Source organism: Eretmochelys imbricata, chromosome 2 (assembly GCF_965152235.1).
Source record: "Eretmochelys imbricata isolate rEreImb1 chromosome 2, rEreImb1.hap1, whole genome shotgun sequence".
Taxonomy (NCBI): domain Eukaryota; kingdom Metazoa; phylum Chordata; order Testudines; family Cheloniidae; genus Eretmochelys; species Eretmochelys imbricata.
In genome coordinates this window covers 240763326-240790686 of record NC_135573.1, presented here as the reverse complement: position 1 = coordinate 240790686, position 27361 = coordinate 240763326, and the positions used below count along the sequence as shown (strand labels likewise).

At 40.3% G+C, this 27361-nt stretch overlaps 1 protein-coding gene across 5 annotated transcripts in view; it reads left to right on the top strand.

Moving 5' to 3' along the window:
* NRP1 (neuropilin 1) overlaps positions 1–27361 on the top strand; it is a 133383-nt gene that overhangs the window by 5097 nt on the left and 100925 nt on the right. The window lies entirely within an intron of this gene.

Sequence of the window (27361 nt, the reverse complement as noted above, 5' to 3'; positions counted from 1 at the left end):
GGTTTGTACTTTTCTGAAATAGTCAGCTACTAAAGTTCTTCGAGAACCATACACAGTAAAAGTGGATTAGTAGGAGCATTTTTAGGGGGGAAATGTTGTAATTTTCTACTATTTAAAAATTACATTTGAATTACTTATATGTGATGAGAGAAGCCATAACTTAGTGTAGCTTTATAATACATTTTATGGGAACGTGACCAGGATCAGGGATTTTTACCACAACATGAAACACGTTAGTTCCATGTTTTTATTTAAAAAATAAGTACCATAAAATAGTTCTCTCCTTCATGTTAGTTAACTGCTCCAAACAATCTGGTCACAGGTGTACACTTTCTCAAAGCACTGACTTCTCTTAACGGTATAGTCTAGACTGAGAGTCTACCCTGACCTATTGGAAAGGGGCAGTGCATAGCAGTCTGATAGTCACAATTCCTCTCTCTGGTTTTCTCCTACTGTTCTCTATCAGGTTGCTTCCCCTACTTAATCAGTACAGTAGGCTGAGAGGAGGTAGGGCAGAGTCAAGGCTCCACCCATTCTTCCCCCTTGCTCACCCACTACTCACTCTGCAGTCATGAAAGCCGCCCAACAGAAGGTACTCTCCACCCCCATCTCCGTGACCGAAAAGCAGGTAGTTTGCACATGGTGACCCATGGTCTGATTGTGCCTCATTTCATTACAGTGAGTCCATAAATTCGGGCTACTTCTTTCATCAAGAACACATTCATTATTCATTATTTATACAGCTCCAGAAATGTGCATGGTCTTTTGCAGATAAAAAAAAGACACAGTTCCTGCTCACAGACGCTGATCCTGCAAGTTATTGAGTGCCCTCAGCTAAGAAAATAAATTTGAAAACAATGAGATTTGAAGGCGCTCAGCACCACACAGGACTTTTCAGCATCTCACAGGATCAGGTCCTAACGGTAGCATTATCTGAGGAGAGATGGTGACATGCAATGGGGAGGAAAAGGTTATGATTACTGAAAGACAGTGCTTAGACTGAAGTGCTTAACTTTTATCGTACACATCTTCTTGGTTCCAATTTCTGTAATAAAAATTGAGTTAGTTACTTCATGAATATTAATTTCACTTAGAATTAACTTGTTTAGTGACCAAGTGTAGTAGTTTGGTTTACATTTAGTCGATTTTCAGTGTTTTGCATAATCCAGCATTGGCCAACGTTTCATGTACCATGTGTGGGTAATAACAAAAGAAGGCTCCAAGTTTGTAAAACGAAACTGGCTGTTTATTAAAGTTTATTAAACTGCAGCTAGCATTCAAGCTATGTGTACATGGACTGACTGCCTAGTGCCTTCTCCAGACTCTTCCCTCCAACAACCTGTGCACCTCCCTCCAAGTTCCATGGATGTTGATAGAACCAATTCTAGTTTCCGGTTAAGATTATGCTTCTGAATATGGTTATTACTGCAGGCAACATACTTCAGGACTCTTTAATCAGTTATGTGTGTGCAGTGGTCCACTTGCCTATATTTTATAAATGTCATTATGTTCCATTTCCCTTCCGTATACAGGCTTGTTGCTAATCTTTAGAGGTGTTTGAATCTGGATATCAATTTTTTCTGCAGTTTAGGTAGATATCAGAAAGGAAATAAAACATATTGTAGGGTAAAACCTTTTGTGTTCCTTGGCAGATTACAGGTATTCCAAGGTTCTAAAACGGTCTCAGTCTAACAGAACAGTAAATGATGTACAGTATATAACTATTTAGATAAGAAATAGCCATTGTTATGTAGAGATGCACTAAATATGCAAGCTGGTCTTTGGTGCATTGGGGCCTTAGACAATGAAGGAACTGAGCTCCCCAATTCCATCACTCCCTGCTCCCTTCTTCTCCCCTCTTAGGAACTCACCTTCTTCCTCCCAAAGGACCTCCCTATTATTGACAGTTGTCTGTAGCAAGTTCTTTCCCAGGTGGTCAGAAACTCTGCAGGCAGAGTGGTTTGAATTGGACTCTTGGGGAGTGACCATGATGGTTCAGGTGTTACTTGGTGACCTCTTAAATGCAGAACCTTATGATACCTACTATTTACTATCTAGCTACAATTTTGCTTATGCTTAAGGCTGTCCCATTTAACTTGAGAGTAAGTAGGTTTGTACGTTAGCTGACTAATGTAAAAATGATTTCAGCAACAGGAAGTTATCAAGAAACAGTCTGGTTTGAAATTTCACTGTCTGCTGAAGAAATTCATATTCCTGTTACCAGATCTTTGTTAAAGCAATAAACAAACATAATAAAACATATGACACGGTTATTTGCAATTAAGTAAATTTTGATTTCCTAATATAATCTTCAATTTATTTGCCAGCTGTGTGTGTACTATAGAAATGTGACATTTCAAGCTAGCCTCTAGTTTACTTAAAGTTGCAACCATGGAAATTAATAAACAGCTAATATGATGTGCAGACAGAAAATCAGAGGTTGGGGAATAAAATTTCTGGGAAGGAAAAAAGGGGCACTGTTGAAAAACTCTGTGCCCTGGATACAATTATACTGGACTAGAAGAGCAGATGGTGTCTTGGACTAAATCCTGAACTCCTTATGTCAATAGAGGTTTAGTTTGTTTGTTTCTGCCTGAGTGAGGACTGAGTAAGAACTTCTAGAGTTTGGTCCCTAAAGAATAATGATGAGGACCTGGAAATCTCACTGAGCCCATGGAGAAAAACAATAAGACCTTCAGATGTATGTCAAGTTATTCTTTATTTGCAACAAGAAAGCCAAGGCGTCTCATCTATCTTTCATGTACATTGGTGTTAATCAAGATTAAATCCATTGAAGCCAGTGAACTTACACCTATGTAAAACTAGTGTCAGTGAAAGGAGAAATAGGCTCAAGAATTGTAAATATTAGCTATACTGGTGGCACTCTTAGTGAGCATCTTTGTGTCTTAAGATTTTGGAAGTTCCACATTACAGGCCTGGTATAAATATAACTAGCAATTATGTTTTGCTCTAATTGAAGAATATTTCCCAAATGTTTTCTAATGATCATATGGTATGTCATGTGATATTTATATAATCATAGTGAATATACTTTATTTGAGGAAGTTGTATTATTTTAAATTCCAAGTAAGCAGAACTAAAATTCAAGTTTCTTCAGAGAAATCCCAAAGGGCTCAGCTTTCATCTTATTGGGGAATAAAGATACAATAGTAATTAAGTAAATGTACTTTCACACAATTTAGGCAGCTCTAATGAAAAATATCCTAAGGACAGAATTACCAAACAAGTGCTCTGGAAATACACTGTCTCAACAGGATGTGTAAAATCATGTCTTGCAGCCTAAAAACATAAACTGTACATTCATAACAGTATAAGGGTATATTCTCCTCACAAATGTACATAGTGATACCTTTTAACATTAATGGGAGCTACATGCCTGCTTCAGGAAAGAATGAAATCCAAATTCTGGTGGCGGTTTCAAAAGAATACAAGTTTGGGCTTATTGAATATTTTGCCCTCTCACAAACAGGCAATGAAAATAGCTGTAGTTTGTGAAGACAGGAACACAGTTAGAAGTAAAAGGAGGGGACAAAACATATGATTGAATATTACCTAAAATGCTCGAATATTTGTTGCATGTTTTAAATGCTTTTCAGCACTTAGCTAGGATGTACTAGTCTTGTGTTGCTTAAAGTATCCTACTGTGTAAGTGTAGCCATCTTGAATCTTGTAAAACTTTATATCTGGAAATAAACAAGGATGTCACTGATACAGTACTTTGAATTTATAGAACTTTTCCGGTTTCCCAGCAATGCAAACTATCAGCATGATAATTTATAATGGTTTGTGACAAATGCTGCTGAGCAAAGAGGTGTGTGGTTACATTCAGATCAGATATCGTCATCTAGGGAGCAATAAAAATTTCACAGACACTAGGTTAAAAACATTAAGAAAATGAATATGAAGCTTCAGGAGACAAGGGCTTGAGGAAGGTGGAGGGCTGGATAGAAAAAGCCCAGTAGTGGTTTCCTTACTGACAAATTATTAACTTTGTTGTCAGACTTAACTGTATGGTTTTACAAGACTTACATAGATACACTACTGCAGTACAGTTGTTTTATTGGCATAATTTAGATATGCAGAGAGTACTATCATCCTCATTTGACAATTACTGAGCCTGTGTGTACTGTTGCCAGCTCAGTTCAAATGGAAAATTTGTTCATTTTAGAAACATTCAAATTGCAGAAGGAAAGATTTGATAGTTAATTGTTCTTTAAATTTGGGTTTATAAGGGATTAGTTACACTGCTGAGATTAGAAATTATATAGAAATTGCAATCAAGGATAGATAGCAAAAATATGTTTGTTTGTCTAGATCGATGCAGCCCCTCAAAGTCCTTGAGCTGGAGAAGAAATAGGATTCCATCCATCCTTTCCATTTCTAAATAATGTCGATGTAATTTGGTTGTGAACCTGCAGGTATAATAACCCACAGTTCATAAAATAAGACGATACTCAGTGTATGGCACTATGTTGGCACTGCTTTAGTGACACTATCATTCTATAGAATTTAAGTTTTCATTCACATTTGTCTAAACTCAGACTCTTATTCCCCAGTGCGTTGTCTGCTTTGTATCATTCCAGCTAGTGCACAGTTGCCTTAAACCCAGTGGATCCAGCCACTTGAGGATTATCCTTGTGTAAGGGGAACCTTGGGTGGCATAGAGCTGCTGTAGTGACTCCAGCATCACACACTCACGCACCAGCTGCCAGTGCAGTTAGGGAGGCTGGGGAAAGAGGACACTGCCAGAATATCCCATCATTGTCTGACTATGAGAAAGGTTCCTGGATCCATTGGCAGTGATGCAAAGTACAGCAGCCTTCAGGCTGCTCAAAGTTGTGACGAGGAACTGGCCCAGTGCTCCCTAGCCCCAGGGCTGTATAATGCCCTCTTCAGGTGCAGCATAAGATCTGGGCCTGGATATGTGGGGCCTGATCCTGCACTCATCAACGTCAATGAGAGTTTTGCCTTTGATTTCTATAGGAGCAGAATGAAGTCATTGTTCTCTATGGTTGTGAAGAATGATGGAACATGTATCTTGTGTAGTTGATCTATAAGTGGTGTCTATATTAGATATTTCAGTCATGTTTGACAATGGGTATCAAACAAGGTTCCTCACACCCTCTTTTAACTGGTTCTGAGCTTGGCTGTCTTGCTGAGGTAGACAGGGTCAAGTGAATGAAACTTCTTGTAGCAAATGGTGGGTTGACTAGAAGGACACGCAAAGGAACAATCAAACTCAGCACTGGTTGATAGTGGGGATGGAGGAGTCATATCTGATCACTTTCTGACACAGCTGAAAATCCTATAGTAGACAGTCACTGAGCCTGCAGATAGAAAGATAGGAACAATAGTTTTAAGAGCCTTCTTCTGCTCTCATTTACAATAATGCTTTACTAATGATTTCAGTGGGAGCAAAATGCAGGCTCTAAGCAAGTGCAAACTATCCCCAATCATTTCAGTGGGTATTAACACTGAAGCCTAACAATGAAACTTAAATAATGTCCATATTTACGTACGTATCTATTTATTTATTTTTATTTAGACTAACCAAAAAGTATCCACCTGCAGGCAGTGGCATAGCCAGGTGGAGAAAACAGGGGGAGCAGAGATAAAAAAGGCACCACCTGCTTGTACTCACCCTGCGGCGCTCCGGGTCTTCAGCGGCACTTTGGCATCGGGTCCTTCACTTACTCCAGTCTTCAGCGGCACTGAAGGACTCCCCTCCCTCCACCACTGAAATGCCGCCCAAGACCGAAGTGAGTGAAGGACCCGATGTCGAAGTGCTGCTGAAGACCCGAAGCGCCGCCTGACCCGCCACCAAAGACCCGGAGCGCTGCCAGGTGAGTAAAAATTAAAAAGGCCCCAAAAATTGAAAAAGGTGCCACTTGTGCTCATGGGGGAGCGACCACTGCCCCATTCCTGCCCCCCCCCCCCAGCTACGCTACTGCCTGCAGGCTTAGAAAACCCTGCCAACTATTTAAAATTACGTAAATAAAATGTGTCGTTAACTGTTTCATTGCCAATTATTTTATCAGAATACTACCAGACATACTGCACTTAGCTTTCTGGGGTCAGTCCCGAAGCCCCCTCCAGACAGACAGTGTCCAGGGTATGCTGTGGGCAGTCCTGAAGGAAGTACTGCTGCATTCTAGCAATAACTAGAGAGAGGATGGCCCTCTGGTGGCCAATGCTAGCTTGGCTTTGAGCTAAGAGCGGAGGTTCTCAAACTGGGGGGCACGCCATGAGTGGGGACCTGGAATGCATTCAGGGGGCATGAGAAGGCACAGTGGAGAGTGGCGGCTGCTGGCCGGGCACCCAACTTTGAAGGCAGCACCACCACCAAGGCAGCGTGGCATGGCATGGTATTGCCACCCTTACTTCTGCGCTCCTGCTGGTGGCAGTGCTGCCTTCTGAGCTGGATGGCCGGAAAGCTACACACTATTTCAGGGGTGGGCAAACTTTTTGGCCCAAGGGCCACATATGGGAATAGAAATTGTGTGGCGGGCCATGAATGCTCACAAAATTGGGGTTGGGTGTGGGAGGGGGTGAGGGCTCTGGGTGGGGGTGTGGGCTCTGAGGTGGGGCCAGAAATGAGGAGTTCAAGGTGCAGGAGGGAGCTCTGGGCTGGGGCGGGTGTGGGGGTGTGTGTGAGGGCTCCAGTTGGGGGTGCAGGCTTTGGGGTGGGGCTGGGAATGAGGAGTTTGGGGTGTAGGAGGGTGCTCCGGGTGGGGACCAAGGGGTTTGGAGGGTGGGAGGGGGATCAGGGCTGGGGCAGAGGGTTGGGGTGTGTGGACTCTGGGGTAGGGCTGAGGATGAGGGGTTTGGGGTATAGGAGGATGCTGCAGGGCTGGGATTGAGGGGTTCGGATGGCAGGAGGGGGATCAGGGTTGGGGCAGGGGGTTGGGGCCTGGGGAGAGGCTCAGGGGTGCAGGCTCTGGGCAGCGCTCACCTCAAGTGGCTTCCGGAAGCAGCAGCATGGCCCCACTCCAGCTCCTACCCATAGAGGCAGCCAGGGGGCTCCGCTCTGCATGCTGCCCCCTCCCCAAGCACCGCCCCTGCAGCTCCCATTGGCCACAATTCCCAGCCAATGGGAGTTGCGGGGGCGGCACTTGGGGAGGGGGCAGTGTGCAGCGTGGAGCCCCCTGGCTACCGCTATGGGTAGGAGCTGGAGCGGGGCCATGTCGCTACTTCCGGGAGCTGCATGGAGCAGTCCCCAACCCTGCTCCCCGGCTGGAGCACCGGAGTGCCGGAGCGAGGCAAGCCCCAGACCCCGCTCCCCAGCGGGAGCTCAAGGGCCAGATTAAAATGGTTGGCAGGCCGGATCTGGCCCCCAGGCCGTAGTTTGCCCACCCTGTGCTATATACTTAAATGGCTCTGTTCGAATCAATGCCTGTCTGTTTTTAATATTTAGTGGGAGTTGCATGTTGATTTTTTTTATTGGTATATGTACTTGTGTGGCAGGAGGGGGGGATGTAAACTACTACAGACACAAAGAAGTGGGGTGTGATCAAATAAGTTTGAGAATCACTGGCTTACAGCACCCCTCAAGCTGTTCTAAACTGTGTCGCAAGCCCCCAGCTTGCTCCAGGATCAGGGAAGCCCAAATGTCATCTTTGCAATGGATCCTGGACACAACTAAGGACTGGACCTTTTATTCCTAAGTAATATTTTTTTATTTCATTATGCACTCTGGATCATAAGAACTATATAAAAGTATGTGCTCTTGTTTTATAGACTCAGCTTGTACTTGCAGCCAAGTACCATACGCAAGTTTCTAAAGATAGTTCAGGGTAATTTTAGTGGGCTTCGGAGACTAAATCAAAATTGAAAGAAGTTGGAAATTATATTGTGTTCCTGATTATTTGATGTAATAGCCAGGCTTTTTTGTTGCTCATCTAAACTGCTGTGAATAGTCTCTATTGTCAGACTATTGAAGTGTTTCTTCTGCAGAGTATTGTTGTTTGGTTTTGAGCTTTTTCAAAAGTATTAGTGAAATCATGACAAAAGATTGGTTGTGTGTCACTTCACTAGTGGACCCTAGCTTGACAAATAATCCTCCTTTCATTTATTATTAATTGTCATTTCTTTGGAGCAGAGCCCATCTTTTCACTCAAGGTATGTACATTGCCAGCACAATGGGGCTTCAAACCTTGATTGGGGTCACTACGTGCTAGTGCATTACATACAATAATAATATTGATATAGGTAGATATTAATATTAATGTATTGTATATAATTAAGTGAACTGTGGGGAAAATTGTATGTTGAAGTGCTATAACCAGATACCTTTCAACCTATAACATTGTTAGAAGGGCGTAACATGGAATCCTTAGGGCCTGATCCTCTGGCCTTTATATGTGCATAGCCCTCAGTGATGTCAAGGTCAGTTACAAAAAGACAGAGCACACAGTCAGGGTCTTTTATAAACTGAAAGACATTGTATTAGAGACAGTCATATGAAGTTGTCTGCATTCTTTAATTTGACTTCTCCTCTGCCGCCTCAATGGTGATTTAATTAAAACAAAACTCTATGTGTTAATGGAAATTACTTTGCTTAATTATAACTTGTTGCAAGCTACAACATTTGATCATAACTTTTGATAATTACAATATATAGGCCTTTATACGGTTTATGTAAAACCAAATTCAATTATGTTTCTTTTGTAGTGTTCCCAAAGAATCAAATTATTTCTCTGTCTGTGAGCGGAGGATACGCCTACACACGCATATATAGACAGATTATGTACACATACATATATATTTTATGGACATATATATTTATATAATTGCACATACGTGTGTGTGTATACATAAGTACATATATTTATGTATATAATATAGATATGTTAGCTTTTGCAGGCGTTCCAAAAGTAAGTCTACTAATTAAAGCTCTAATACCCATCTTAAGGCTGATAATTAGGTATAAAGAAAACAAGAGACAGGATTAGTGTTCAGATCATGTTCCAAATGCTTCTTAATTGGGTGTTTGTAATCAGTCCTGATTGCAAGAGGCAGTGGTTTGGCAGAAGAAAGAAAGAAAAAGGCTTATCCCTACTATTTTCCTGTTAGTTGACTTGGACATAGTATTTTGGTCAGGATCCAATGACATGATGTCAAAGAAGGTAACTTTGTCAGCTACAGATATGCTCGTAAAGCATACACACAAACCTCCCTTGTGCTCTTTTGAAAAATAAAAATTAATATTCTGTAGAACTACCTCAAAACAAGTGAGTTGTTTTCATTCAGAATCTTATAAAGTGTTTTCAAGCTGACCATAGAAGAGACTTTGTTCTTCTGGCCTCCCTCTACCACTGACTGCTGAAATTAGGTCTGAGTTCACTTTAAACTTTCATTTTGTTGACCTTGGCTCTCTTCTTGCTGACCCACAGTTCTCCATCACAAAACCACACAGTTTGGTATAATGATTATTTCTTTATCTTAAGTAACCAAATAATTTTTCAAGCAGGGTGACATATTTCCTTCTTGTACTATGGGAGACAAGCACCTGGTTAGTTCCATACAGAATTTTGATGACCTTCCTGAATGAGATTTGAAAGTTTTATAAGTCACCTGGCAACTTTTGAGGAGCACAGGTAATTTGCTTCTCTGTAATAGGTCCCAAAATATGAGAATAAAAAACCCAACTTACAAAGATGATATCATGTATTGTGTGATATCATGCATAACAATTCATTTAAATAGAAAGAAACTGTTTTAGAGTAGATTTGCATATTAAAAAGCAGATCTTGGCATAACAATACAAAAATGAAGATTTAGAAGGGTTTTCAGTTAAAATTAAGAGGACAGTCAACAGAATAATTTATTTTTATTCATGTCAATATACTTGTAAGTGGGAGACTCAAGTTTAGTGTTTCCCAAACTTTTGAAAGCTCAGCCCCCCTTCAGGAAAGTAAAACTAATCACCCACATCCCACCGTCTGCTGTTAAAGGGCTACACATCTTAATTTATAGATTTTCTGTTCCTGACTAGTACTTCAGTTTCTTCCCCTCTCCTCCTTTTTCCCCATCCCCCACACATATTTTGGAAAATGCTTGGGTCTCCTTTCTTACATGGTCTAATGAGTTGTGAAACAGTTTAAAATGTTGACATTTAAAATTAGCACCCACAAAAATGATGGGGCAACTGACACATCAAAACTCTTGTTCAGGCTATCTGCAAATTCAGGCAGACATTCTGCATCAGTTGCATTTGCTTCATATTTTGAAGATTTTCATAGCTAGAGATTTACTCCATTTTTAAATGAAAGCTGAAACTCCGGAGAACAATTGAGAGGTCTGTCTACATCTCCATGGCTAGTCTGTCACACTTTGGGAAGCACTATTTTTGGGAGTCAAATTTATTCATCTTAGCCATGTAAGATGGATGGCATGATGGGACTGCCTATGATGGCATGTGGCCCATCAGCGTCTGCCAGTAGCAAAAAATTCCCAACGGCTGGAGATGGGACACTAGATGTGGAGGGCTCTGAGTTACTACAGAGAATTCTTTCCCATGTATCTTCCTGGTGGGTCTTGCCCACATGCTCAGGGTCTAACTAATTGCCATATTTGGGATTGGGAAGGAATTTGTCCCCAGATCAGACTGGCAGAGGCCCTGAGAATTTTTCACCTTCCTCTGCAGCATGGGGCATGAGTCACTTGCAGGTTTAAACTAGTGTAAATGGTGAATTCTCTGTAACTTGGAAGTCTTTAAACCATGATTTCAGGACTTCAGTACCTCAGCCAGAGGTTAGGGGTCTATTTCAGCAGTGGGTGAGGTTCTGTGGCCTGCAAGTGCAAGAGGTCAGACTCAGGGCCAATCGGGGGGGGCGGGGGGGTGGGGAGGGGATGGGCCAGGAGGGCCATTTGGCCTGGGCCTCAAGCTCAAAGGGGGCCTCAATTTTAGACACTTGTTAATTTTTTGGCATTGGATAAGTTTTGCAACTTGTTTTTATGTGCATCCCCATCGGACCAAAATGTGATACACTCTCTCAGCTTAGAGCTGCAAATTTAAGCAAATAAGAGATGTGATTTGTTAAAAGACATAATTTTTTTGTTAACTGATACAGATTTTGTCATGTCAAATGCATCACTTCGTTCTGATCAATCAGGATGGAGCATCAACAGAGGTTGGAAGAAGTTGAAAGACCAAATAACATCACATGAGAGTTCAACGTCACACAAAGAAAGCTATGTTGCATGGAAATCAGCCAGTAGGGCAACATCAGCTGAAAGTTCAGTTGAGAATTTACTCTTGACTGAACTCTCTACAGAAACTCATAACGGGAAAAAACTTCTTGAGCGCATCTTGAATGTCATCCTTTTTCTTTCCGAACAGGGATTGATTTTCTTTGGTTCCAGTCAATGTATTGGTGATCATGTAAATCAAAACTTTCTAGGCATAGTTGAGCTCCTCAGCAAATATGACCCACTTTTATCAGAGCATGTTAAACGTATTCGAGAATCGCAAGAGAGTCAAAAGTGCATGCAAGTCCGTTATCGCTCCACATGCATACAAAATGAGTTTAATGAGCTATGTGGGTCATTCATACAAACAACAATTCTTGATGAGATTCAAAATGCCACGTATTTTTCAGCCATTGTTGATGCCACTCCAGATTGTTCTCACAAGGAACAGACGAGTATAGTTATTCGATATGTTAAGATTGTAGACAGTGCAAAATTTTTAATTGAAGAAAGGTTTATTTTGTTTGATAGCTTCATGAGAAAAACTGGAAAAGAAATCGCTGCTTGAGTACTAGCAATTCTAGAAGGTTTTAAGTTAGATTTTCAAGTCTGCATTGGTCAAGCCTATGACAATGGATCTAATATGGCTGGGAAGTACAAAAGTGTACAAACCGTTCTGATTAAGCATAATTCACGCTGTATTTTCTTCAGCTGTGGAAACCACACACTAAACCTTGTAGGTGTTGACTGTGCTGAATCATGCAAGGAGGCAATTACTTTGGAACTGTTTAGCAAATGTACAATCTCTTCGGTAGCAGTCCACAAAGGTGGGATATTCTGAAGCACTATCTTCCTGTTTCACTGCATGGGATGTCCAAAACTAGATGGTCTGTACAGATTGGTGTTCTACCAGTTACGCAGCATTTGAATTCAGTGAGAAAGGCTTTAAATGAGCTTGAATCTCTCAATCTCACTGCACAGGCTCAAATGGAACTTCAGTCTATTAGAAGCACATGTCCAAATTTGAATGCATTCTGATGTCATCTTTGTGGATGAAGTTACTTATAATGATCCACCAAACTAATCTGGTAATTGAAGCATGCAATGCTACACTTCATGCTGAGAGGGATAACACTGAAAGTCTTATCAATGACATTTAACAGATTCATGAACAATGGGATGCAATCCTGACTGAGTCCAAATTAGTAGCAAAGAATATTGGCATTTCATCTGAGTTCTCCACCAACTGCAACTTACTTACTGAATCTGATGCCGAGCAGCATTATAGGGTCAATCATTGTCTCTATTCAATCTGGTCCTACACATCAATTTGAGTCACTGAGACTCATTTGTAGGGTTCTTTGGCAGTTCAACACACTGAGTAATGAAGATGTACTTTCTGCAACAATACAAGAAAGAAATCTCAAAAGATCTCTTTGACGAGGTCATCTTCGTCAAACAAATATATTCCACGAACTTTAAATTGGATTGCAAGCCAAAGGAATTGCTTCAAGAAATACTCAAACTTGGTCTCTCTGGGGTGTTTCCTAATATCACAATTGCATTGAGTATTTTTGTCAGTTTGCCTGCATCAGTGGCTTCAGGTGAACACACCTTCAACCTGTTGAAGCAGGTAAAGAACTATTACCGTTTAACTATGTGACAAGAGCGTTTGAATGGGCTCGCCATGCTTAATATCAACTGTGACATTGCACGAAAGCTCAATTTTTCCTCAATAATTTGTGCATTTACACAGAAAAATGCTAGAAAAGCATTTGTTAAATAAAAAAAATTCAAATTTATGTCTCACTCTTTTTTTGGTGCCTTATTTTGTTTTCATGTGTCATTTTTTATTTTTATTATGGCTAGGGGCCACAAAAGCCGGAAGTGGCGCGGACCTCTCTGGACCTCTGAGGGGGCCTGGTCAGACTAGATTATCATGATTGTCCCTTCTTATCTTAAAGTCTATGCGTCCATGTAAGTAGTCCCAATGAAACCAATTAAAACAGTGGGACTACTTGTATGAGTAAAGTTAGCAGGTCTTCTGTTTCTAAGGCACAGTATAAATGTATGGTACTATACAAATTAATCAATAATAATCATTTGTAGCAATGGAAATCAGCTGCTTTCAGAACAATTTACAATATGCTACAAATTACTTTCAGGTGCTTACATGACAACAATTCAAGTTTAATCCTTTTGGACACAGCAGTTCATAAATCACCATAAATACCATATCAGTTATTCTCAAGGATCTTAGTCTTTTACAGGATGGGTTTTAAGGCACATTGCCATATGCACTGAGGAGTGTCAAGGTTAACCTCAATGTGGAATCCTCTGCCAATCTGTCATTGAGCCAATCAACTTCTACAGACAATTCTTTGATATGCTCATCTATAACTGGAGAATCAAATCAGCAATTTAGAAAAGCTTTATCTTGATCACCACATAGAAGCTGAGGCTTCTTATTTCCATAGTAAATACTGCTCTTTGCAAGATGCAAAATGGGAGGCTTATATTCCTCATTCTGAAAACACTGTCTAGAAGCAATGCTAGATAATCGCTCCATTTGAGTAGCTTTAGTTAAGTCCCAGAAAATATGCAAAGGTAGTTTTTAAATAAAATCTCTGTCTTTCTCCCCCCCGTTTCACAGCCATCTCCATAATCTGTTTTGAAGACAGAGACATAAAATGTATTAACATCGTAGGCATATGTTCTGATTGCTGAGTGTTTTTTGACATTCCCGCAACCCCCCGGGACTTTGTGTCACTATTCTATACATTTTATCTATTTGTATATTCATATCTGGGTTCTAATCCAGAACTTCTTTACATACATTTACAACAAAATTTAGGCTCTTCTCCTTCTATTCCAACCATAATAGATGCACATTTCAATTTCCCAATGTATATTCTAAAACTCCATTTCAGAAGTGAAGTTTTATATTGTGTTTAGAAGAGCAGATCTCTCTCTCTCTCTCTTTTGTGTGTCAGTGTGTGTGTGTATACTGAACAGCTATCGGATCACATTCAGCCCCTGATGTACGCAGAGGCAGCTCCACTGATTTCAATGGAATTGAACCTGCTTGAGGCCACATAAAATAACACAAGTGCATTACTCTTAATGGTTTCTATATTGTTTTATTCCCCACCATTACCCTGGATGATGCTCATCAAACAATTCAATGTCTTCTTTAGCACACCTCTCCCATTTTATTTTTAAGTCTTTTATTATCCTTAAAGAGATTAGATAGTTTATCTATTATGTACTCAAGTTGCTTCTCAGTCTTCCCATGAAGGGCTTCATCATCCATAAAAACAGTGCTCCTCCCCCAACCTTTTCCAAGTGAATAATTCTTCCGTAGGCCAAACTTGAATGTCCTGTCAATGGATGAACAGCCACCCAGTTGCCGCTCTAGCATCATTTTTCCAAGTCTCAGACTACCTATGGTGTCTATAATATTTTTATCACTCCCATCTTTACTACCTGTATTCATAGATTCCGTGTTGCTTTGTGTCTTTTCTCTTCTAAGGCCTGGTCCACAAAAAACTTATAATGGATTGAGCTATTTCAGTTAGGGGGTGTGATTTTTATTCCAATATAATTAAAGGAATACCACCCCTAATATGGATGCAGTAATACTGGTATAAAGGTGCCTTATCCCAGTATAGCTCTTTTTCTATAAATAAGGAATAAGCTATGCCTGTATAAGCACATTTAAGCTACACTAGGGGGTCATACTGCTTCAACTATAACAGTTTCTAAATTAATTTAATTAAACTGGTTACATATGTGTATACATGTCCTCAGTTTAGCACAACCATAGCATCAGTGATAAGCAAAGGCTTTTGATTAGCATATTAGTTTACTGTATTATCAAAAATCTGTTAATACTAATATCGATTATTTTTGTATTCTGTCACTTTCAGTAACAGGGCTAAAGTTCAAAACTTGACAGTATGAGTGTATAAAACTATTGCAAATCAAGTATTGCATCTCATTACAGAGAATTTTGAAGCAAAGGCCAGTCAGAAGATATGATCAGCTTATTTTGATTTATATGTGTAAAGAAATCTAATTGAATTTCATGAAGCATAACTCCATTTAAGTCAATGGAGCTACACTGATTTGCATATTTCTAATAGTGAGTTAGAAATTCACAGTGAGACGAATAGTACTGTGGGTCAGCGAGACAGAACATCCTTGTTGTGTTCCCAGCACTGCCACTGATGTATTGTGTAATCTTAGGCAAGTCACTTGACCTATCTGTGCCTCAGTTTACACACGGATAATAATACTTCCCTGACTTACAAGAGTGTTGGGAGGATTCACTCTTAGAAAAGCTCTTTAAGAGCACTGGATGGATATAATATCATAAATAAAATTATTTGCCATCGTGTTGTACTTGTTCATCTTCTAGCTATTACGTTTTGTTGATAACAATTTACTATTCTGTATAAATGCATGTGCCAATATATTGGGTTTTTTTTTTAAAAGAACAGAAAAGAACAGAAATCATATCCACAAAAGACATATCACTCATGATGAGAAGAATCTATAACAGACGCAGCACTAACTCGAAACTGAACGCCAAATGCAAGCAATTTCAAATATGTGCATATTGTCAGCATGAAACCAGTCCATTCTCTCCTACACAGAACGTCCCCCAAGGAGTAGTGAACCTAACAGCAGCAACTCTAATGGCTGTGTTCTCATGTGTGGAGGGGGAAAGGAGCACTTTACAGCTATCTTGGGCAGCTTTAAATTGTTCACTCTTTACTCACTTTTTTAAAGCTGTTTCTAGATGGGAGCATAAGACACTAGGACTTTGGTCCTCACAATGCCTACTTTTGGGAGGGTCATGCCCATTCTTTCCACCAAGGGTGAAATCTGGGCCTCACTGAAGTCAGTGGCAAAACTCCAAACTACTTCAATGGGGCTAGGATTTCATCTCGAGTGAACAAAATGTGAGCCCCCAAGGTTGGCAACTTTCTAATCACAAAAAACCGAACACTCCTGCCCTGCCCCTTTCCTAAGCCCCCACCCCTGCTGTACCCCTTTCCTAAGGCCCCACCCCTGCTCTGCCCCTTCTCTGCGGCCCTGCCCCTGCTCACTCCATCCATCCCCCTCTGTCGCTCGCTCTCCCCACCATCACTCATTTCACTGGGCTGCCTCAGGGGGTTGGGATGTGGGAGGGGGTGAGGGCTCCAGCTGGGGCCAGAAATGAAGACTTCAGGGTGCGGGAGGGGGCTCCGGGCTGAGGCAGTGAGTTGGGATGTGAGAGGGGGTGCGGGCTCTGGCTAGGGGTGCGGGCTCTGGGGTGGGGGCTGGGGTCAAAGGGTTTGGAGTGCAGGAGGGGGTGTGGGCTCTGGGAAGGAGTTTGGGTGTGGGAGGGGGCTCAGGGCTGGGGCAGGGGGTTGTGGTGTGGGAGGGGGTGAGGGGTGCGGGCTCCAGGTGGTGCTGATCTGAGGTGGCTTCCGGGAAGCAGCCGGCATGTCCCTAGGCGGAGGCATGGCCAGGCAACTCTGTGCCCTCCCCCCACAGCTCTGATTGGCCACGGATGGTTCCCGGCCAATGGGAGCTTCAGAGCCAGCACTCGGGGGAGTGGGGGAGGGCTAGGAGCCGGAGGGACATGCTGGCTACTTCACGGGAACCGGGGAGGGAGCCTGCCAGCTCCGCACCAAACGGACTTTTTACAGCCTGATCAGCAGTGCCAACCAGCACCACCAGGGTTCCTTTTCAGATAGATGTTCCTAGAGCCACCCATGTGCATCATTCTCTAGGTGCCCATTCCCAAAATGGTACCATGATGAAGGACACTTTCCTGATGTATCTTGCACAGTATTTCCATTTCTATTCTATTTCTATTTCTAGTTTGGGTGTAACATGGTCACTTTCTAAAACGCACAGTGCGTATAGCGAGTCAATAAGATCTATTTCAACTATTTAAACACTGATAAATAATAAACTAAAATGCCATACATGAAGCATTGTGTTGTACAATCCACCCTTTTTATATAGAGCCTGTACTCAGGCACCTAACTTTATTGCAGACTTTTATAAATTTTCTGTTTAGAAAGCAGAACTCCAGCCTCTCTCTCTCTCCCTCTTTTGTGATGCTCACATTCTCTCCTCCTCTCAGTTACAAAAACTGTATCTAAAGTAAAATACTCCAAACTCTGGAAATGCAACTCAGTATTGCCAGCGCCAAGCATTTGAAAATCATGAGTCAGACCTCAAAAGTCATGAGTGGTGTAGAAATAATGAGACTTTTTGAAATATTGGGTTCTTTTCATTTGCCTTCTGGTACTGAAGGCTTTAAGGTTCACTTTTTCAAGCTTTTCTCTGCAACCTTGAGGGCTAAAAACTCTCTTTGTTTTAATTGAAAGCTAAGATTCTCAGGTAATAACATGATTAGAGCAGCTGGTGCTTTAAGAAAAACACCAAATATCATGACACGTGATAAAATCTTGAAAGTTGGCAGCCCTGGAGTCTCATCAAAGCCTTAATTTGCCCACATTGCACTTTTAGGACCCAATTTTTACCTCAGTCACAGCCATGCAGCTCCCATTGAAATGAACAGGAATTAGACATGCGTTTTTCTGTTTTGTAGGGAGAAAAAAAGAGAATAATAAAAGAGATTAAAACATTAATCGATTGATTTCACTGTTTCTGTGTGTTCTTCCCCCACTGCATAGTCAACAACTTACACAGCTAGAGTGAACTTCACCCCAGGGTGGAAAACTCCCTCAACGTCTAACAAACACCCCTTCTATTTTAGTTACTCTAGAGGTGTAAGTGTAGCACTGGTACTTCTGCAGATCCCTTCCACTGGGGTAAATTTTACCCCTTTCAATATTACAGAAAGATAAACGTCACACAGCTACTAACAAACACTCCACATTGTGCTGGCACAGATCCATTGAATTCAATGAGATTACACCAGTGAAAACCAGTATGACTGACTGATAGTGTATATTTACACTGGGTTCTAGATCTTTATCTCTATTACCTTCATTGGAGCTATGCTGCTTTTCACTAGCACAGGTTCTGGCCCTATATCGCTAAACTTAGTGGAAATTTTGTAATGATTGCTAAAGCAATCTCAAAGTTATTCTTTAAAAACCAATTAATTGCTATGTTTTTCCATTTTTATTTATTTATTTTTCATCCCACCTCCCCAACTCAAAAAAAAAAAAAAAAAGACTGGAAGCTAATACTCAGTGAGGACTAACCACTTTGAAAGTTTCCATTTGTCAAGTTCAGCCATTTTTGAATCCACACAGAAAGAGTCATAAGGTCACATCATGCCATCAATTGTTAAACAGATCTCCCCATTAATTACAGTAGAGAGTTCTGTTTAAAAGTCAGCATCACAGCAGGACTGTAGGAATCTTTTTCACAGGAGAAAAAGAATTATTTTTACCTTTCTGCAACTCAGAAAGGGATTAATAGATTTAAAAAAAAATTATAAAATTCATCATTGAGTTTGGGGGCCAAGTGTATAAATTTTCACCAGCAAAGGACAGATTTGCAGAAACCTCTGAGATGTGAAAATGGGATTATGATGGAAGTGTCATTATTTTAACCTCAACTACATGCTTCTCTACCAATGAAATCCCTCTCTTTCTGTTACACACACACACATACACACACCCATGCTCCAAAATAGTTCTTGCTAGAACAATATTAATAATTTTCCAGGTGAGTACAGACGGGGCATGAGTGAGGCTGTCATTTATATGTTCATATGTTTTCTTGTGTATGTGTGTGTGTTGGTACTGAAAAACATAACCTAGTGATATTACTTGTTCATAGGGCTGGTTGGAAAATTTTTCATGGAACAGTTTAGTTGAAATTGTAACATTTTGTGTCAGTTGTGATGGGGAAAGGTTGACATTTTTGTTTCAACTATCACTTTGATTTTATTAAAATATTAATTTTAATATTATATTATACTTGTATATAGCATTTAATATTATATTTAACATTTTCATACACTATAAATGGCATAATTAAATTAATTGAAATGATACTGTCAAAATTAAATGTTTCAACACGATCAAAGGCACTACTGAAATGAAATCTTTCAATACCCATCAAAACAAAATATTTCAGTACTCCTGAATCAATTTTTTTGTGTGTGGGGGCGGGGGAGGGATTTTGTTTACCAGGAAATTTCTGAACTTTTGCTTTTCATTCTGATTTGGAACAAAAATTTTAAAGAAATTTCAGATTTTCCCACAGAACAGAAATTTCAGTTCCCGACCAGCTGCACTTGTGTCTTAAAAATGAAAATATTTACATAGCTCATGCTTTATGTTAAAAACCAACCTTGGTTTCCTTCCATTTTTCTATTTAAAAATACATGGCAATACTATTGATTTAATTTTTAATTCTAGTGGTGCCCACTATGTTAGGTGTTTTCCAAACACTCAAAGAGGATTGTCTCTGCTCCAAGGAGTTCTCAATTTATGGAGAGACAGAGAAGCAGGTTAGGGGAAGGGCGCACAATGGGCTCTGTACTAAGGCCCTGATTCTGCAAACATACAGATGAATAGCTTTACCCGTATGAATTGTTGCAATGACAGTTTTAGTGTGTTTTCTCTGGGCGAGCTGGGGTGGATTATAGCATGTTCCTCCAGCAAAGCATTGAGGATGTGGGATCCTAAACTCCCATTATTGTCTAACTAGGGGAGAGGGAAGAATCACTTTTCTTGCATGGATAATTTGGGAGCTATGAATCAGCCTGTTGTTTTTACTTAAGTAGTGTACAGAGAAGAATTCTGTAAAATTAGGCTTCTGCCTGTTTCTCAGGCAGCTGTAGATTTTCCCCCTGCAGCCTCTCTTAATGTGAGTTCTTGGAAAATTCCAAAGATATACAGTCATAACTATGCACAGCAATACTGGGGAGTCTGATTTTGTACAACATTAGTTTTGTCAGTGATTCTAGTGATGCACTACCCTGTGTTTCAGGGCTAAGGATCCTCAGCTGGTAACCGGAGAATTGAATCAGTAACAGAACAGATAGACACATATGTTCTTGAAACTTCCACATCGGAACCGAAGTGAATTTGTTGTTGTGGCATATCTACAGGGAGTACTTTTTCCAGACATTAATAGGCATTGTTATCTGTTGGTTATGTAGTTTTCAGTGGTATGTTTTCAAAACCATTACAACCTCCCTCAAGAAACTTTTAAAGCATAAGTGTGTGTGGGGGGGGGGGGGAATATGAGACATTTACTTCCTAAATAATGCCCATGTCTCACAGATAATTAGAAATTATCTGTCAAGAAAGCTCCTTAACTGACTACAATAAGAAAACACATTCCAATTTTTGCTTTTTGTGGCTGTCTCCTTCCTTCCCCCTTCTCTTCCCATTCTCCTTGCATTTTCCAAAGGGGCTTTGTTATAGGAACCGTTATGTACAAGTCAAAGACAGATGAAAGTAACTTTCAATGGCTGAGCAGCACCCTCCCTTCACCTCTCCACCCAGTCCCTAGATTGCAACAAACATCTGCCTATGTAAACACCATGTCAGAGTCCAGCAGAGACATTTTATGTGCATTGTTTCTGCAAAATAAATAAAGGAGGCACAGATGATATGAACTGGATGTAGACATCCCATTGCTAATAACTGAGCCATGTTTGTAACTGCTAATAGCTACACTTTGTTTCAGCATGGGAACACTGTGCTAGCTGCAGTGGAGATCTGGCCTGAATAAAGTGACACAGACGGTAACATTATTTCATGTTTCTTTGGAGCTGAAGTGGAAATTTCACTGGGGGAAAAAACACCATGATTTCACGAGCACATCTATGTTTGTTTCCAGTTATTTCTGTAATACTGGCAATATTGGCATGCTTGATCCATGATAAATGTCAATGCCACCTTAGGAATTCACCGTTAAGAGGTTTCCGTGAAGTAGGTAGGCATTTATTTAATCTAATAAAGGAAAGAAAGCACCTGGGAGGTATTTAAGAGAAGAATTGCTTTTTTCTTCCCTTCATAGGGATAATTGTCCCATTTTGATCATATGCAACAACTAAAATACAAGTAGCCAATTTTAATAAATAACAATTTAAACATTACTATAGCTGCTATCTTAGGGCTATCCTGAAGTCCTTCCACACCTGCATCGTAAGAGAACAGCTAGTGTTTTTGTTGTCATTCTCCAGAACACAAACAGTAGGCACAGCCACCACACAAGCAGACACGCTGTGCTCAGATTCTTGTCAATGTACATGGACTAGGTGCTTATGCATGAATGCCCAGCATCCTTCACACCCACATGCACATCTGCTTCGGCACCCTGGTGAGCCAAGCGGGGTGGAAATACATATCGCAACTTTTGGTCTGACTATGTCGACATGGTTGAACAGAGATTTTTTGCAAAATGTTTGTAAATCTGGCAGAATATCAAGGATAAAGGGGGCAGCAATCAGCTTTGGATCTTGATGTGACAAGCAAAAAGGTGGGGTTGTTCTTTGCATGAAGTGACACAGAAGAGAGTTCAAAGTGACTGGCTTCCATAGAGGAGCTGCACAGTGGTGAAGCATTAGTTTACAGTCAGACATCTTCTCTTGCAAAACAGATAATAATAGGGCATGAGAACATGAGAGTCCATGAAAAGACAGGGAATGGAAAGTTAGAGAGAATGGGAAAAATTCGAGGGACATATAGCATGGACCGCCTAATTCAGAAAACACAACTTACATTCTTGAGGTCCTCCTCAGTCTTTACTCAGACCAAACTCCCATTAGTTTCAATAAGCATAGATGAGAATAAAGTCCTGATTCAACAAAGTGCTCAAGCAGAAATTTAAGTCCCATTTAATTAAATGGGACTTCTCATGTCCTTAGAGTTATATATGTGCACATTGCTGAGTCACGGTCTTAAACATCCTTTAACTAGAGACCAGGTTCCTTTAATCAAGATGGAGCTTTGCATGCAGGGACTTGTGATCTTCACAGTCCATACCTCTGGACTGAAGATGAGATGCTGTAAAAAAACAATTTTCATGGGACTACTCGAGTGCTTAAATTTAGGTACTTGCTTAAAAACTTTTCTGAATCCGGGTCTAAAAGATTACCTGTCTTAGCCCTACTTACTGGGCCCAAATCCTGAAGTTCTTACTTTGGCAGAACTCTCACTGGCCTGAACACATGCAAATTTAGTACAGTCTTTGGGCTCCTGGGAAGCTGTCAGTGCAACCCTACTAAACTAGGTTACAGTGTTGATGCCTTTGATTTAACAGTATGAGTTCCCTAAAAGGAATCAGTCTTGAAAGTGCTGTAGCTTAAAAAGCTGCTAAAAAACCCCATGTACACTGGATTTTCACTTAGCAAACTGATTTGTTAGTCTCTCCACACTCGTAGTATGTTGTGACTGCTACAAGTTAAGTAGCATCACAGAACGTTTATTAGTCATGATGCCAGGATTGCCTTTTGCTTAGATTTTAACAAAGCTAACGATGCAAGCCTAGCCCAGAGTCGTCTTGTCTTTTTACTGAAATAATATTTTTCTTGAAAAAGAAACAGATGCCAGAGTGGTCTTTTGATCAGAGAAAAACAACATCGCCTTGAAGGGAATCTTTCCTGTTTATCACGTTACTGGTTTGAAAAAATGCTAGCCTGTTGCAGAGCTAGACTTTTTAACGTACAAGAAAAGGGGCAAAACAGGATGAGGCTACGATGGAAACTGTATATCACAGGAACTCAGAAAGACCGGAAGTAACAAAAGAAATAGAAATTCTTGATTAAAAGTATAATTGTACGAGTTTGGGCAAGAGGATAATGACTTTAAAATGTCAGCCTTTGTGCCTGTTCATAATGATAAAGCTATTAAACCATACGTACTTATATTTGTTTCTCATAACAAGTCATTTAGTATCCACATCAATCCTGTCCACTTTAAAACCCTAAAGTATTTCTGCTGCTGTAGTTTCAAACCCCAGATTAAAAGCAGGGCTAGTTAGAGCAGTGCCAGCTAGAGCTGCTGCACAACAGTTAAAAACATAAGAGATTCTATTATAAACCCCTGTTTTCAGGGATTTTAAAATGACCCATAAAAATTCACTGCCAGGATGAAATCCAGCCAAAGAGTGAAATATTTTTAACACAATTGGCTAAAGAAAAAAAATCAGTTTGATCTTTTAGTAGTTTCACAAGTACAAAAACACTGAGACTTTTCAATTTTTAAAAAAAAATTTTTTGCATGTTTGACTGAAAATTAATTTTGTTTTCAAAAACTAAGTGTGGTAAGAAGTTAGCTCTTAAAACAATCAAATCACGTGTGTTATTTCAGAAAACTAATTAGAACAGAAATGGCCACAACCAAGTCATTTAATTTAAAAAATTCTGCTGCTCAGTAAGAACTTGATCCAACTTGCTGAAGTTCAGTGGCAAGGCTCCCATTCGCTTCAGTGGGAGTTGCATCAGGTCTAACTTCTTCATAAGAAAGTTAAGCTCAGAAAGAAAATTTAAGGGCCCAGGCTTGCAACCAGCACAGTCAATGGGACTTGTACCATTGACTTCTGTAGGAGCAGGAGTAGTCATCAAGGATATAGGGCCACATTTCTACTGGTTTAACTTAATTTACTTTGATGGAGTTACATCAACAGAGAATTTGACCCAGAATCTCTGTCTGATTTTTGAATATTCATTCGTTAACATCCCTGCTTTCGATGTGTGTTAATCGGTGCTGCAGTGCTTCTACTGAACCCATACTATAGGAGTTAATTGTGTTCATGTTTCCAGACTTTTAGTAACATGTTTTATAATTTTAGGCACATGCTAACAGAGGAACTAGAGAATAAATTGTCATTACCAGATGGTTCAATGTTTCAGGAAAAAAATGTTAGTAGAGAATTTTGCAGCAGCTTCCTTGACTTCTACCCAGCAGGTGATATTTATGGACTGTTTACAAGTTGTTCACATATGGCATTCTAAAGAGGTTTGTAACTTTTATACTCTGCTATCCAGTTTATTTATTTTACGAAAATCCCACTCCAAAGGTCAGCCATGTGCTGTCTATTTTAGCAACTTCAGGCTTACGGGGAAAATAGGAATTTAATCCTAGTATGGAACAGCTAAACAAATGTGCTTTTAAGCACTGTAGAAAGATTTTCATGCCTGTTCTCATGTCCCTTAGATCATGTATACCTTGGATTTAGGCATCATTTAAATGAGAATGCTGCTTAGCCCCTCTTTCTAATTCAAATTATACATTTATGTTCTTTGTGTGAAAATGTATGTTTTGGACACTGTTCAATTCCTGTGATGGGGGCAGGAACCAACCAAGTGAGCAAGGATTATGTCAAAGTGAGTGAAAAATACTGAGGTGATCAAAGTACATCTGTTCTTCAAAATGTTAAGGAGAAACCCTATTTGCCACCTCACTGCTTATGAGTGTGGGGGCTCATCTGACATCTGAGCTAGGTGTTGGGGCTTCCATGTCTGAATTCTCTCTGCCCCATCCATAGCTGGGGTAGATTTTACACAGATGTTCTTAGTTCAAGAAACCTTGCTCTAAGGGCCAAACACAGACTTACTCCTTGGCTTTCTCCTTACCCCATAGCACAGAAAGGAATACATTTTAAGAAGGATAGATGCAGTTTCTGACCATGTTTGACCACCACATCCTGAGTAGCTGCACTTCTAACTACAAGATTGCAAGTGAAAATCAGGTAATGAGATGTGCACCCACAGAATGAACTGTGCCTGCACGCAGGGAAGCCAGGGTTCAGCCCTGCTAAACTGCTACCCCAAAATGTCATCCTAGCTGGGACTCAGAGTATCTCAAGCCAAATTGTCATAAATATAAAGGGAAGGGTAAACCCCTTTGAAATCCCTCCTGGCCAGGGGAAAGCTCCTCTCACCTGTAAAGGGTTAGAAAGGGGGGGTGCAAGTGTTGGGAGGGTTGTTCATTGTTCTTAAGATCCAAGGGTCTGGGTCTGTAGTCTCCTAGGCAAATTGGTGAGGCTTTTTACCAAACCTTGTCCAGGAAGTGGGGTGCAAGGTTTTGGGAAGTATTTTGGGGGGAAGGACGCGTCCAAACAGCTCTTCCCCAGTAACCAGTATTAGTTTGGTGGTGGTAGCGGCCAGTCCAAGGACAACGGGTGGAATATTTTGTACCTTGGGGAAGTTTTGACCTAAGCTTGTAAAGATAAGCTTAGGAGGTTTTTCATGCAGGTCCCCACATCTGTACCCTAGAGTTCAGAGTGGGGGAGGAACCTTGACACAAATAATTATTATTTGTGAGAGAAGACCAATGTGAAGATCACAGCAGAGTTGAAAGATTGGGTCTCTGGAGAATTACCTTAAGCAATGTATATATTCAACAAATCATGTGTAAATCTAATTTCCCCTGAAATCTATTGAGATTATATAATATGATAGCTAATATTAGTTATCCAGTAAGATAAATGGGATGAACAAATGAGGGCTTTTTAAACTGTTATCTGGCTTCCCGGTTTTGGAGTTTCTGGAGTGCGGGAAATGAGGCTTTCTACTCATGAAAGCTGATAATTTCACCTCTACCATAACAAGCAAGCATCTTTCCTGCTCAAGAGGACAAAACAGCTAGACTGTATCCAACAAGATGAACCCAATTCTAAAATACACATTCGTTCAAATCCACACATTAGCATTATTAGTAAAATAACAAAACCCATGTTTTCAAGTTAAGTTATTACACAGAAGGATTTGTTTTTCAGCTGGTAATGTTTGGAAGGCTTATCTGCTTAGGAACAGCATCCAGGAGCACAGATCCTGTTTACTCTGGAGCTTCTAGTACATACTCCTTAGAAGCTGGATATATGGTTACATGTAGAGATTACACACGTCAGGATGGCAGGTTCTAGTGTCCTATGATTATATGTAGATTTTATACAAATAACTCAATTTATGTTTGCAAACTATACACTTTTCACTGGAGAAAGACTGCTGAAATTGCATTTCAACCACATCATGTAAGATGCAGATATTAAAATGCAGAGTTCTACATATTTGTAAATTCTGCTAAATCACTCTTTCATTTTAAACTTTGGGGCCAAAGTGTAAATCAACAGAGCTCCACTAAAATTAATAAAGCTACACCAATTTACTCCATTTAAAGATCTGGCCCTAGGGATCAGAATGCCAGGCAGAGTTTTGCACACACTGGATATGTGTTCTGATTATAGTCCTTAGGTTACTGTTTTGCCATGGGTTCTTAAATCAACAACTGAACTATGAATAATTTTCCCCAAGTGTAATTTTCTTCACACACAGAAATAGAATCTAAGAATTAAATTATGTTCTGACTTACACCCTGTGCAAACCTATAAAAGCCAATGGAGCTTCACAGGGTATAACTCAGAGCAAAATTTGATGCCACACAATCAAAATTTTTAAATTCATTAGCAAAATTTGATAGGTTGCATGTTGGGTAAAGTAGTGCATTGGGCCCATTGTGACAAGGCTTCACATTTCATTTCCCACACAGGCAAAGTTCCAGTGACATCAGTGGGAAGTTCTTTTGTGCAAGAACTGTAGGATCAAGGTCCATAGTATGCAAAAGTTTCACAACATTCAATTAACCTATGGAATTCATTGCTACAATAAATAATTGAGACCAAGAGCTTAGCAGGATTCCAGAAAGGTTTAGATGGATATACAGAACATCCTCAGTTATGTTAGAAAAGATACAGAATAATATAAGGAATATAGACCACCCCCTGCTTCGTGGTACAAACCAAACACAGCAGATGGGGACAGGAAAAAAAAGTACCCTCTGAGCAAGTTATCTCATAAGTGACCTGCTGGAATGTCTTCTATTTATGCGTTTATTTTAGCTGATGATTTAGATTTGTATAAACATTAGGAAAAGGCATCTACCCACAAGCTCTTGGTGTCTTTACCATTTAGTAAAAATACAGAAATTTGCAAACAGAAAAAAAAACCCACTCCACCCACATATCTCCACCCTTACTTCACGCATTCCAATCTTCTGTTCATCCCCTGTCTGCCAAAGCATCAGAAATGACTCTGTAGTAGGTTTACATCCTTATTGTGTGAATGAGTGGTTTTGGTGTGGGCTTTTCTTTTGTGGTTTTTGTGCTTTAGAAGATAGTAACTCTGATGCTCCTTGGGGCCGTGAGTCATCTT